This window comes from Geotrypetes seraphini, chromosome 1, assembly GCF_902459505.1.
Source record: "Geotrypetes seraphini chromosome 1, aGeoSer1.1, whole genome shotgun sequence".
In the NCBI taxonomy this organism is placed as follows: Eukaryota; Metazoa; Chordata; class Amphibia; order Gymnophiona; family Dermophiidae; genus Geotrypetes; species Geotrypetes seraphini.
In genome coordinates this window covers 95,733,448-95,744,174 of record NC_047084.1, presented here as the reverse complement: position 1 = coordinate 95,744,174, position 10,727 = coordinate 95,733,448, and the positions used below count along the sequence as shown (strand labels likewise).

At 48.4% G+C, this 10,727-nt stretch overlaps 1 protein-coding gene across 3 annotated transcripts in view; it reads left to right on the top strand.

The window, feature by feature from the left end:
* Positions 1-1,864: 1,864 nt before the first annotated feature.
* Positions 1,865-10,727, top strand: part of SETBP1 (SET binding protein 1) — a 585,862-nt gene continuing 576,999 nt past the window's right edge. For all 3 annotated transcript variants that reach the window (XM_033935289.1, XM_033935271.1, XM_033935308.1), the window contains exon 1: positions 1,865-1,988. The gene's annotated coding sequence lies outside the window, so the exon portion shown is untranslated. The remainder of the gene's footprint in view (positions 1,989-10,727) is intronic.

The window sequence follows — 10,727 nt, the reverse complement described above, 5'->3', positions numbered from 1 at the left end:
CTTGCTGCTGATGTCCGTGCTCCTGACCTGTGCGCCGCTATCGAGGGAGGGATACACGCTGGACCACCAGGTACGGGGGGATGATTCAAAAATACTAGGGGGGGGATGATCTAAAAGTACTGGGAGGGGATGATTGATCTAAAAATACTGGGGGGGGGGATTATCTAAAAGTACTGGGAAGGATGATTAATCTAAAAATACTGGGGGGATGATCTAAAACAATGGTTCCCAAACCTGTCCTGGAGTCCCCCAGCCAGTCAGGTTTTCAAGATATCCCTAATGAATATGCATGAGAGAGATTTGCATACCTGTCACTTCCATTATATGCAAATCTCTCTCATGCATATTCATTAGGGATATCTTGAAAACCTGACTGGCTGGGGGTCCCCCAGGATAGGTTTGGGAACCACTGATCTAAAAGAACTGGGGGGGGGGGGATGATTGATCTAAAAATACTGGGGGGGGATAATTTAAAAGTACAGGGGATGATTTATAAAGGTATGGGGGGAGGCTGGGGGGGGCGGGCTGGTTTGGGGCAGGCTGGCTGCCACTACGCGTGTCTACCATTAGACGTGCCCACCTCTAGACATGCCCTGTACCATGTCCCGGCCTACCACTAGACCACCAGAGGGGGGACAGAGTACAGGGCACATCATTTGGTCCAAAAAAATTTTTCTTGGTTTTGCCTCCTCTACAGGTGGGTGAGTCTTATGGTGAGGTGCGTCTTATGGAGCAAAAAATACGGTAACTTCTTTTTTAAAATTTATTTAAAGTAACATTTATATTCTGACCTTTCACATTAGGCCAATTTATTTCTGGTTACCGTACAATTTTATTAATATGGTGCGTCCAACCTGTTATTCCAGTTTAGGTTATTTTTTTTTTTAAGTTTGCAAAGCATGACATGCCATCGTGTACGCATCCCTAAGCTACTGCCCCCCAAACGAAGCTGAATACCCTCTCCCCCCCCCATTAAACAGAATGATTTTGCAAATAAGAATACAATTTATTGGCTTTTTTTTGTTGTTGTTGTTTCAATGAACAGTCTAAACTGAAAAATGCAATAACTCCTGGGAAAAAAAAATCCCAGCAAGAGGGAGCCCCTTCCCACAGTGCTCGATTGTGTCAGGCAGTGGCAGTGTTGAGTGCATTAACCCGGAGTTGAGCATTAGTCCTGCCTGGTTTGATCATTAGCATTTTTACTACTGCAGGACTCGGAGAAACAAGAGGGATGGAGCGGTGAGCACACTCGCAGACCTGTTTAAACAGCTGCCTCTCCCCCCCTCCCCCCCAAAAAAAAGAGATCGGGGGACCATCTCCAACATCCGATCTCCTAGAGAGCAGCCTAAGGTCCGGACCAGCTAGGACCGAGCCCGAGCCGCGCGGACTGGGGATTTTTAAAGCGAGCTTAGGGGGGGATCTGTGTTTCCTTTGCCTATGAAAACCATCTTGAATGTTTCACCCCCCCTCCCTCCCTCCCTCCTTCCTTCCTACTCCGGGACTTGGAAAGACTGTGATAGAAATAGAGAGCGAGGAGGAGGAGGAGGGGGAGCCATGGAGCGAGCTTAGGCTGCCGAGCTCTCTTCGGATTAAACTGCAGTGATCAGCAAAACCATCTGCTCAGCCTCTGCAAAAAAAAAAGGAAAGAGGGAGAAAAGGAACAGCTTTATTCTGTCCAGAAATCAGGACCCCCCCCCCCCCCCCACTCCCAAAACCCCTCCTGCCAAGAAACCCGTCGCGTGGACTTCTGATCCGGGATGTATCGCTCCTTCTAAAATTAGCTCGCACTGGTGTGAATTTGATGACTCCGGGACTCCTCGAGCTGGAGATGGAGACGCCATTTTCCACTTGATTTTTTTTTTTTTTTTTAAAGCCTGCTGCTCTTTGACAGATCATCGCGATGGCATTACCGCAGCACCTCCGGGGGCTTTTCCCAGCGCCTGGAACCGGGATCTAAAAGCGAGGAGCCCAGCGTCCTTGAGAGATGGGTTAGTAAAAGCGACGGTGCACGTATTGAGGGAGGGGGGGAGGGCAACTGTGCATGCTTGCGATCCCCCTCTTTCCCACCCCCCCCGATCGCTTCTCCGCGGAAAGTTAGCGCGCCTTTCTGCTGGGCGCGCTAGTCTGGGGGGAATCCGGAGGGGCTGGTTGCATCTGGGATCGGATCCGGCCAAGAGCAGCTTGGTGGCCGGATCCGATCGGCGTTAGAGACCCGCCCCCCTCCGCGCGTTTTGTAAGTTGCGGCTTAACAGGAGCTGGGGCGGGAACCCACCTCGGTGGATTTTTGCGCCCAAATATTTGCAGCTTGGTAGCAATGCGCCAGAATTTAGGGTCATTTTTTTTTTGGGGGGGGGTGCAATCGGGGAAGAACAAAGGAGATAATTTTTTTTTTTTTTTTGGTTTGGGGGGGGGGTGTGCGTGCCCGCCGATGCAATCTTCTTGCTTGCATTTTTTTTTTTTGGATCTTGTGACATTGAAAGGACACCCAGCTCTGGAAACGGCAATTGACTGCACTAGACCAGAATGTGTGTGCGTGCGTGGCTGCGGGATTTTTCTCCGCCTATAAATGTGTGCGGGTTTTTTTTTTTTTTTTTGCCAGATGCCAACGCTGGCTTGTGCATAAGTCCTATGGAGTGTGTGTGTGGATAAGAGAGGTGGTGGTGGTGGGGAATAGATTTAGCACAGCGATAAAAAGAAGAGATTCCTTGCCAAACTGTTGACCCTGAAATGCCCAGAAAGGTAGACTGGGGAGTCCAGGGCTTCCCGGGGGGGAGAGAGAAATCAGGGCAGGAAGGGTCTGGCGGTGGCAACCATGGGCTCCTTTTATCAAGCCGCGCTAGCGGGCTTAACGCGCGCGACTTCTCGTCACCCGTTAACCCCCTGCGCTGGCCAAAAAACTACCGCCTGCTCAAGAGGAGGCGGCAGCGACCAGCGCGCGCTCTTAGGCGCGTTAAACCGGTAGCGCGGCTTGATAAAAGGAGCCCCTTGTTTCTGATTTTGTTTAATCGTAGGGTATGGGGCCAGCAGGTTTACTCACCGATCTGCAGCATTTAGGGGGGGGGGGTATTGGGAGGGGAGGCTTGCACTCGCACGGCTTAGATTCCCCCCCCCCCCCTTTGCCCTCTGCAAGTGTTGTCAGCAACAGTTGAGAGAGGGATTTCCGATTCGTTTCCGCTTCCAATAAATTGAACCGATAGCCTAATGGACGAGAAAAGAAGGGGGAGGGAGGGGTGACCTTGTTTTTCTTGGGCTACGCGCGCACAAAAAAAAAAGGAAGGCGAACAATGCTCCACTGCGGGGGAGGGGGGGGGTGTTCAACTTCCCTCCTTAAGTTCTCGGTGGCTGCTTGAAGCCCACCGAGGAGGAGAAAGAACAGGATCGTGTTGGGACGAGTCTAGCAGAGCAACTGACACGACGGCACTTGTTAGGTTCGGATCAGTCTTTCGCCTCTCCGATTTGTTCCCTCACTCCCTGGCTCTGTCTGTTTGAGAATGTAAATCTGTCTCTCCCCTCTCTGTCTTTCCCCCCCCCCCCCCCCGATGCGCTTTAAACTCTCGCCCGCCCTCCATAAAATAGTCCATTAAACTTGCCCCTGTGGGATTGGACAAAATAATTTAGCACTTGACCCCAAAAAAATTCCCAAATGCACACCTGGGTGGTAGGAAAACACTGGTTAGCCCATTAGCCATCTGCGGAAGGAGGAGGGGAGGGGGGAGATGCTGGACTGAAAGAAACTTTAGCCACTGACTTGACTTGACCTGGTCAGTTTCACTCCTAGGGCTTATGTCTGACACTTGCACGCATCGTTGCCCGTCGCCTCCCTCGGAAGCCTCAGGGTGCTCTTGCGGAGAAAGGAGAGCTGGTAGAGGCGTGTGTGTTTGGGGTTTACTTGACAGCGTCTGCTTTTACAAATGCTATGGGCCTTCTGCTCACTCTGTAATGGAGAACGTAGCCCCCCCTTGTAGAGACTCTTATGATTTCATCGGTGAGAATAAATTATAAACCTTGATGGTGGAGGGACATCTTGCTTGCTGTTCGAAAGCCGCGCAGGTAGTAATATGGTTCTCTGAGGGCCATTTTGAGTTTAAAAAAAAAACCCCCCAAACCAAAAGCAACTATAAAAATGTGGGCGATGTGTCCGGTGATAGGCTGAGGCGCTGGAAGGCGTTGCCATCGCAGGTAGACGGGCAAGTGAAATGATGTCGCAGCGTGTTTCGTTCAAGGAGGAGGTCGCCTAGGTTCTGTCTGAAGATGGACCCACTTGTTGGGTCTCAGAAATTGCAGGCCTTCACTCTCTTTTTTTGGTAGCCATTGGTCCAGTAAAAGTCCAAATCGCCTATATAGATCCCAGTTTCCTCAACGGTAAAAAGGCCGCTAAAACTTTTGTGGTGCACTCGCGTAAAGATGGCGGGCTACCCACTGGAGCGTCCGTGCATCGGTTTTATTTTCCCATTGGCAATCTCTCTCTGCTGTCCCTCCCCCCCCCCCGCCCCCCGTGAAATAAAGAATGGCATGGCGTTCCCTGCGGTTAAGTAATCGGTTGATCCTCTTGTAGACGTTTGATGCTTTTGATATTGACACGAGGGAATAATGGACAGCTGCTAAGTTCGGGACTGTGTTTAATATTATGAACAGAGATACTGTATAAGCATTATTGATTTCACGTTCTCTGAAGGCAGGTTCGAATGCTACTTTGTGTGTACTTGTAATTCCTCTCTACGCACGGTGTCATAAAGCTGGAGAAACAAGTGTCTTGAGACTTGTTCTGCAGGGGCAAAACAGGAGAAGAAGCTGTATTTTTAAATTTGTTAACCAAAAAAACACAAGTGGGTTGGGTTTTTTTTTGTTTTTTTTTTCCGTTGGATTACCTTGCAGAAATGTCTTCTCGGCTTTCAATTAGGTTAAATCCCAGTGAAAGCTTCCTTGGCTAAGAAGATTGTTGCATTTAGAAAGAGTTAAACCGTTTGAATGAACGCCAGGGTTAGGGCCATTAAAGAAGGGGAGGGGGGAAGGGATCAATTTGTTCCTGCATTTTACTTTACTCCTGTGCCACTTGTGAAATGGCTGTGGAAAGAGAAGGACGCAAAAGGTAATGCTGCGAATAGCAATCAGAGATCCCTTCCACGTCCCCTTGGAGGCACTGGCTGTTAGATTTGACGCAAGAGCTTAAAATGCCAACTTTTCTTCAGACTTCCAGAGTTTAATTGAAACCAGAAATCTTTTCAGGGGGGGGAGCTGGGCCAAGAAACACCGATTTCTCTGCATCCAGGGGTAGGAAATGCACAATCCTGACGCTGTAGGTTCAAGTTACTGTGATGTCGATCCTGCCAAGAGGGACCTGGGTGATTAGCAATTTGTGAGTTCAGGAGAATGCCTAGTCTGAAACCTTAATTGTGAAATGATGCTCTGCATTCCACCATAGGGCTTAAGAACATAAACAGTGCCTCCACTGGGTCAGACCTGAGGTCCTTCGTGCCCAGCAGTCCGCACATGCGGCGGCCCAACAGGTCCAGGACCTGTGCAGTAATCCTCTATCTATACCCCTCTATCCCCTTTTCCAGCAGGAAATTGTCCAATCCTTTCTTGAACCCCAGTACCGTACTCTGCCCTATTACGTCCTCTGGAAGCGCATTCCAGGTGTCCACCACACGTTGGGTAAAGAAGAACTTCCTAGCATTCGTTTTGAATCTGTCCCCTTTCGGCAACATTCTAGAGCTCAGACTGTGATGTCATAATGCCTCATTCCACCAATGCCTAAGCTCCGTTCTCAAACACTTTAAAACGATAACATAAGAACATAAGCAATGCCTCCGCTGGGTCAGACCTGAGGTCCATCGCGCCCAGCAGTCCGCACACGCGGCGGCCCAACAGGTCCAGGACCTGTGCAGTAATCCTCTATCCATACCCCTCTATCCCCTTTTCGAGCAGGAAATTGTCCAATCCTTTCTTGAACCCCAGTACCGTACTCTGCCCTATTACGTCCTCTGGAAGCGCATTCCAGGTGTCCACCACACGTTGGGTAAAGAAGAACTTCCTAGCATTCGTTTTGAATCTGTCCCCTTTCGGCAACATTCTAGAGCTCAGACTGTGATGTCATAATGCCTCATTCCACCAATGCCTAAGCTCCGTTCTCAAACACTTTAAAACGATAACATAAGAACATAAGCAATGCCTCCGCTGGGTCAGACCTGAGGTCCATCGCGCCCAGCAGTCCGCACACGCGGCGGCCCAACAGGTCCAGGACCTGTGCAGTAATCCTCTATCCATACCCCTCTATCCCCTTTTCGAGCAGGAAATTGTCCAATCCTTTCTTGAACCCCAGTACCGTACTCTGCCCTATTACGCCCTCTGGAAGCGCATTCCAGGTGTCCACCACACGCTGGGTAAAGAAGAACTTCCTAGCATTCGTTTTGAATCTGTCCCCTTTCGGCAACATTCTAGAGCTCAGATTGTGATGTCATAATGCCTCATTCTACCAATGCCTAAGCTCCGTCCTCAAACACTTTAAAACGATAACATAAGAACATAAGCAATGCCTCCGCTGGGTCAGGCCTGAGGTCCATCATGCCCACCAGTCCGTTCGCGCGGCGGCCCAACAGGTCCAGAACCTGTGCAGTAATCCTCTATCTATACCCCTCTATCCCCTTTTCGAGCAGGAAATTGTCCAATCCTTTCTTGAACCCCAGTACCGTACTCTGCCCTATTACGTCCTCTGGAAGCGCATTCCAGGTGTCCACCACACGTTGGGTAAAGAAGAACTTCCTAGCATTCGTTTTGAATCTGTCCCCTTTCGGCAACATTCTAGAGCTCAGACTGTGATGTCATAATGCCTCATTCCACCAATGCCTAAGCTCCGTTCTCAAACACTTTAAAACGATAACATAAGAACATAAGCAATGCCTCCGCTGGGTCAGACCTGAGGTCCATCGCGCCCAGCAGTCCGCACACGCGGCGGCCCAACAGGTCCAGGACCTGTGCAGTAATCCTCTATCCATACCCCTCTATCCCCTTTTCGAGCAGGAAATTGTCCAATCCTTTCTTGAACCCCAGTACCGTACTCTGCCCTATTACGCCCTCTGGAAGCGCATTCCAGGTGTCCACCACACGCTGGGTAAAGAAGAACTTCCTAGCATTCGTTTTGAATCTGTCCCCTTTCGGCAACATTCTAGAGCTCAGATTGTGATGTCATAATGCCTCATTCTACCAATGCCTAAGCTCCGTCCTCAAACACTTTAAAACGATAACATAAGAACATAAGCAATGCCTCCGCTGGGTCAGGCCTGAGGTCCATCATGCCCACCAGTCCGTTCGCGCGGCGGCCCAACAGGTCCAGAACCTGTGCAGTAATCCTCTATCTATACCCCTCTATCCCCTTTTCGAGCAGGAAATTGTCCAATCCTTTCTTGAACCCCAGTACCGTACTCTGCCCTATTACGTCCTCTGGAAGCGCATTCCAGGTGTCCACCACACGTTGGGTAAAGAAGAACTTCCTGGCATTCGTTTTGAATCTGTCCCCTTTCAACTTTTCCGAATGCCCTCTTGTTCTTTTATTTTTTGAAAGTTTGAAGAATCTGTCCCTCTCTACTCTCTCTATGCTAAAATGGTGTATCTGCTAGTGGCATGTGCTTTGGACCTGTACTAGGTACAGTTGTTTTTTTTACCATTCTTTTACAGAAATGTTCTCAGGTGTCAGACATTTTTTTTTGTTCATTTCACACATTTCGGTTTAATGCACGCGGGTTTGTTTTGTGTGTGTTAATTCCTAGATTCTCTAAAAGGCACACTGCATAGAACCATATTTAGCACTGCCTAAGCGGCCTGACGTGTCACAAGGCATCCTAACTTCTAGGCGCACTGTTTTATGCCAGGGTTTTCTTGGCCTAAATGCCTTTTCCTTACCCCGCCCCTCCCCCTTTCACTAAGCCGTGGTAGCGGTTTCTATTGCGGGCCGGAGCGCCGAATTCGATGCCGCTCCGACGCTCAGAGCATCAGAGCGGCGTAGGAGCATTTAGGACCTGATTCTCCGTGGCGCGCTTTAGCTCACCTACATTGGAGGCATGCGGGTGTGCGGTTGTCAATCGGCCACTAGGCGCGCGTTGTAGGACCGCGCCTACAGTTTTTGTCTAGGCGCGTGAAATGCAGGCCAGCGTTTTGCAGGCCTACATTTCAGACACCTACCTCACGTGTCCAGAGGAGCGTAGCGACGCCTAAGCATGCGTAGGGCAACTTCCGGTGCACACCTGGCCTCCGCCTGCCTTGCACGCACATAGGCGTCACTGTGTGCCTTCGTACCCCCAAGGTAGGCGCGTTAGTACAGCGCGCCTAATTAAAAACCCCCCAAAAACGCGCACTGCCGTTGGCTAGTTAGGTGGCGATAGCGCGCATTCTACTGCCTAACTTTAGCACACGCTTTAGAGAATCAGGCCCTTAGCGCCCCGAGCTGCGGCAGAAAACTCTTATCGTGGGTTAGTGAAAGAGAGCCTAAGTTAGGTTCACGGTGGTGCCTAACTTAAAAACACATTCATGAACTGCCCCTAACCATGCCCACTTTTAGGTAGGCGCCTTAGACCAGACGTTAACTAAAAAAAAAATGATTCTATAAAAACTAACTTTCAATTAAGTCCAATTCACAGCAGTTTTGAGGCATGAAGTGCTAGTTTATCAGAGCTGATTAAGCCTATCAAGCCTATTAAGCCTATCAAGTTAGGTGCCTAACTTTAGGTGAACTTTATAAAATTTGGGACTAAGGACCTCTTTTACTAAAGTATGTTAACACAGGTTAACATACATACCTGCACACCTATACTGACAATTAATGCACTGGCTTTATACTTAGGGCTCAAGTTTCAAGTTTTTTTTATTTTTGATAAACCGTCTATCAAAACAAGTGTCTAGACTAGGGGTGTCCAACCTGCGGCCCGGTGAAGTATTTTTTGTGGCTCCGGTCGAGAGTGATGCAGTGTTTTTTTTTTCTGCTGCCCCCGGGTGTTTACTGTCTTGCCGGCTCCCTCCTCTGTCTTGCTGCAGCGTTTGCGCATTTGTGCGGCCCCAGAAACATTTTTTTTTGGCCAATGCGGCCCAGGGAGGCCAAAAGGTTGGACGACGGTGTACAATATAAAAAGATTGTAGAAAACAATTAAAATAGGTAAATAAAAGCAATGTTTTATCATATACTAGCTGATCACCCGGCGTTGCCCGGATATAAATTCCCTTCAGGAACATTCACTTGAGGAATAACATCACACAAATTTTCAGTTTCGGCTTCACCACACCACACCGGCACTTCCTTATATACTGTTGACTGTGACATCATTCTGACTGTGTGACATCATTCCCCAAGCTTCACACCATTGGTCAAAGCAATATCTGTCTTTTTCGATGAGTCTTTACATGTCATCCCCTTCCCACCCCCACAGTATTTTTTTCCCAGATAGCAATTGATATGTATACCAAGTTTGGTTGAAATCTGTCCATGCGTTTCGGAGTAATAATGGAACATACATACTGTACATACATCCGATTTTATATATATATAGCTGATGCCCCGGCGTTGCACGGGTATTTAATTATAGCAATAACACTGTAAATGGATTCAAATAAAGATACTTTATAGTGGTGAATGAAAGTATTTTTTTACAGCTTAATAAAAAGTAAAATATTCAATCTGAGTTTCTGTTTGTAGCTCCGCCCACGTGTGCAGGTGGGCCGCGAGACCCCCAGAACATATCACCCCAGGTAGTGAGGGATCTGCATACAAAGTTTCGTTCAAATCGGTCAAGCCGTTTTTGAATTACTGTGAGAATGGCAGCTTTTTACATTTTTTCCATTGACATGAATGGATGAAATCTGATTTTCTGTTTGTAGCTCCGCCCACGTGAGCAGGTGGGCCGCGAGACCCCCAGAACATATCATCCCAGGTAGTGAGGGATCTGCATACCAAGTTTCGTTCAAATCGGGCAAGCCGTTTTTGCGTTGGCAGCTCTTTACATTTTTTCCATTGACATGAATGGGTGAAATCTGATTTTCTGTTTGTAGCTCCGCCCACGTGAGCAGGTGGGCCGCGAGACCCCCAGAACATATCATCCCAGGTAGTGAGGGATCTGCATACCAAGTTTCGTTCAAATCGGTCAAGCCGTTTTTGCGTGATCGCGGCACTTACACACATACATACACACATACATACTTCCGATTTTATATATATAGATTAAAAATACTAGACAAATTCACATTAACGTACATGGAACAAAAGGGAAGTTGGGGAGGGAAAAGTTGTTTAAAATACATCGAAGTAAAATTAATTTAAAAAAAGGAAGGTGAAAGAGGAGTGGCAAAACATTAGGATGGGGATCGCTTTAGAAGAAGCGTTTGATGTTTCAGGACGTCACAGAAATTACTAAGCTGCGCTAACAGTTTTAGCGCGCGTTACAATGCCACGCACGCTAGACGTTAACGCCTCCATAGAGCTGGCGTTAATATTTTCCACGCAGCACGGGGGGTAAAACGCTACCGCAACTTAGTAAAAGGAGCCCTTAGTTTGTGCTAATTGCTCTGTTAACTGACAAACGCGGAAAGCGATGAGGAAGCGGGCATGGACTGCAGCTTACACGGTGATGGGACAAAAACGCGAGATAAACACGCGCCGACATTTGAGAACAAACAATTGAGCGCAAGACTTCAGCGTGCCACTCTAAAAGCTTATTTTAAAGGGCTCTGACTTAATACTGTTC